Raw genomic sequence first — 3,514 nt, 5'->3', positions numbered from 1 at the left:
TTCCACTAAAATCATCTGTTTTTAAAATCCTTTTCCTGAATATCTGAATGCTGTTAGTGTTCCAACTGAGTCTTCTGTAGGCTAAACATCTTGTTCTTTTTCGATTTTATTTTGGTTGATTCTCATCCATTGTGGGAAATGTGTGTGTGGTGGAAAAAACACATTGTTTTGGCTTTTTTTTTTCTCCCCCATTCCCTAAATGAAAAGGAACTATGTAACAAATTTGCATACGGAACCAAGCAAATAAACTCCCATGTTCATATCTTAAATTGTGTTATTTTGCGTTTCCATTTCCCTTAATAGGTGGTGATGGGTATAGACTTTAATTGATCTTCTGGATTCATAGTTGGTCATTATTGTAGATCTTTCAAAGTCTGTCTTCTATAGTATCATTTTATGTATGTTTTGGTTCTCATTTCACTTTAATTCACTTTTTTCTTTGAAAGTTTTTTATATTGGTATAAGACATTTTATTAAATTATTCTCCAATTAAGTGATACCCTAATATCTCTTCAGGAATAGGTGTCTTACATGGTAAAGCCTGAGTCAAATGGTATACAGCTTAATTTTTTGTCATGGTTCTAGATTATTTTTCAGAATGGCTAGACAAATTCCTAACTCAACCAGCAGCACATTAGTAAGCTTTTTGCAAAACTTCCAACATTTGCCATTTTTTTCTTTGTCATCTTTACCATCTGATGGATACCTCAGATTTTGATGGAACCTCAGAGTTGTTTTAATTTGCATTTCATAGTGATGTAGAGCAATTTTTTCCCTCCTCGATGCTATTATGACAAATTTCCATTGAGAACTGTGAATTCCTAGTCCTTGATCATTTAGCAATCGGGCACCAGTTCTTATGAATCTGATTATCTCACGAGAGATTTTTGTTTTTTTGTTTCTCAAATTTTATTGAGTAAAAACTTGTCCATTTTATCGCTTGTGAGCCTTGTCTGTCCTTTATAGGTCAAACTATTTAATGATTTCAAAAGAAATATTTATCTAATTTGTTTTTAATATAATCTTTCATATATCTAGATCATCTGAGTTTATTGTGAAAACTTAGGGTTTTTTTAGATCAGTTGGGAATATCCTGCTGTATTTCTGTGCTTGCTTGTACCCGTCTTGTGCCCTACCTTGTACCCTTCAGGTGCTGATTCATTTTCCCTTTCTTGCAGTGTTTATTCACAGATGGTTGAATTCATTTAACTTACCTGGAGACCATGTTCCCTTCTATTATCTTCCTTGTTTTTATCTACCCATGCTCTGTGTCTTTAATTGAATTTTCCTCTTTCCAAGATCTTAAGTAATTTTGCTCCTGATCCGCCCGCCCCCCTCTCCCCCATCAATCATTTTGGTTCTTTCCTCTTGATAGTGGTTTTCTCAGTCCTTAGAGCTGTTTCATCTTTACTGCTCATGCTGGGAGATTCATAATTCACCAGCCTCAGTTTCTGCTCCAAGTTATTAATGGGTAAATTGAACTGCCTACACAGCTAGATGCCAATCCTCTTAAGGCATCTAGGTGGCACATTGGACTTCAGCACTGGTCCTTAGAATCGGGAAGATCAAATTCAAATAAAGCTTGCAACACTTAATAGATATGTATGATCTTGGATGAGTCATATAACCTATGTTATTTTCCTCAGCTGTAAAATGAAAGTGCTAATAGATAGTACCTACCTCCCAAATTGTAAGGATTAAATGAGGTAATTATAAAGAGCTTACCATAGTCCCTGCCATATATGTTCATAATGCTTGTTTACTTGAGACCTAGAGTGCTATATAATACTGATTACCTTTGTTCTCTGAGCTTGATATAGCTCAGAAATTTCTTTCTCTCTCACAGACTTAGTTTGAAAAGATTTTTAAAGAGATTAGAAAAGGTGCTTTGAGTCTTCCATCTTGCTAATAATGTGCCCCAGATAGAGCAATTTTTGTCACAGTCCTTATCCTAGTTGCTGGGGTGTTTGGATATTTCAAACATTGTGCTGCTAGGTTCATTTTTACACTTTGTTATGGACCTTATTTGTTCCACTGATCATCCTTTTAAAACCAGTCCCAAGTTGTTTAGATTTGGATTTTTATCCCAATTGAAGGGTCAAACCCTGAGGAAGTAAATCACTTCACACATAATCTCCAAAAAATGAATTTGAACTAAATGATCTGTGTAAGGTGTAGAACCAGACTTAATTTTATTACTCTTCTGTTCAACTTCTCCAAAAAGTTGATGGATCCCAGGCAATCAGTCCATAGGGTTCTATGAGCTTGATGAGGAAAAGCATTTATTTTTGTCTAATTGATTTTCTTTCTAATACTATTTTTGCATTTTATATATTTATAAATGTTCTGAGTAGGGGTCCATTGAAAAAAAAGGAAATAAGATGTATTTTTTTAAGTGCCTTCTATGTGCCAGACATTGTGCTAATTTTACAAATGGTTCATTTAGCTCAATAAGAACCGTAGGAAGTAGAATTATCCATCCCCATTTTAAACCTGAAGCAGATAGATGGTCTTTTGTTCAGGGTTACACAGTACAAGTTGATTTGAATTCAGTTCATATGCTTCATCTAACCACATTGCTAATTAGATTGGTAGTAGTATGGCATAAACAAGGTTAAGATTTTCAGATTTCAGCTTCTCAGTGTTAGAATGACCAAGGCAAAAATAAGAGTTAATTTTATTCTAGACTCTATTTCTGTTAATACATTCTACCTTTGATACAATTTACTTTGCAGTCCCCAAGTCACTTTTTAGATAGTCTTGCCTTAGCTGCACTATTCAATTTTTATTTAAAGCAGTTGTTTCTTTTAGATAAAAGATTAATTTTTTCCATTTATAGTCCAATAAGATCTGAGACCTTATAAATACAGGTGTCTCAATAGATCACAACTTTTTAATTGCATAAATTTACTTCATGATTTATTTTGGGGGCTGGGTTTTTTGTTTTTTTTTTTTAATTTAAAAAACCAGCAGATCACATGGGTTATTTTATCCCTCTTGTTAAGGGACTAGACCATGTTTTTCAATCTAACGTAATAATTGACTCCAGTTCTTATTTTTTTGTTCATGTCTATTGATCAAGTTAGATTTTTTTTTGCATACAGTATTGTTGCAGAATTCAGAATTTAATCATGCATTATATGACAGGTATTATCCTAAACTGCCCTAGTATTTTCAAAGAAAAGAGTCTTCCCCTCAAGGAGCATACATTCTAATGATATGACCACTTGTATATAGATCTATATATACCATACAAAATACAAGGTATCCTTAGAGAGCAAAGCCCTAGCAATTGGGGGAACTTCTGCAGAAGGTGACCTTCTGGATTACAGAATAATACATCAAGGGAAATTGTGGAAGGAGACTGAAAAGATAGAGGCCAGGATTATGAATAGCTTTAAATGCAGAATTTCTATTTTAATCGTAGGGATAATAACCATAGGAATGCATGCAGTTCAGAGGTCGCATGGTCATCTAGTGTGCACTTTAGGAAAATCATTTTTTCTGCTCTATG

The sequence above is a fragment of the Sarcophilus harrisii genome, chromosome 1 (assembly GCF_902635505.1).
Source record: "Sarcophilus harrisii chromosome 1, mSarHar1.11, whole genome shotgun sequence".
Taxonomy (NCBI): Eukaryota; Metazoa; Chordata; class Mammalia; order Dasyuromorphia; family Dasyuridae; genus Sarcophilus; species Sarcophilus harrisii.
This window is presented reverse-complemented; position numbering follows the sequence as displayed.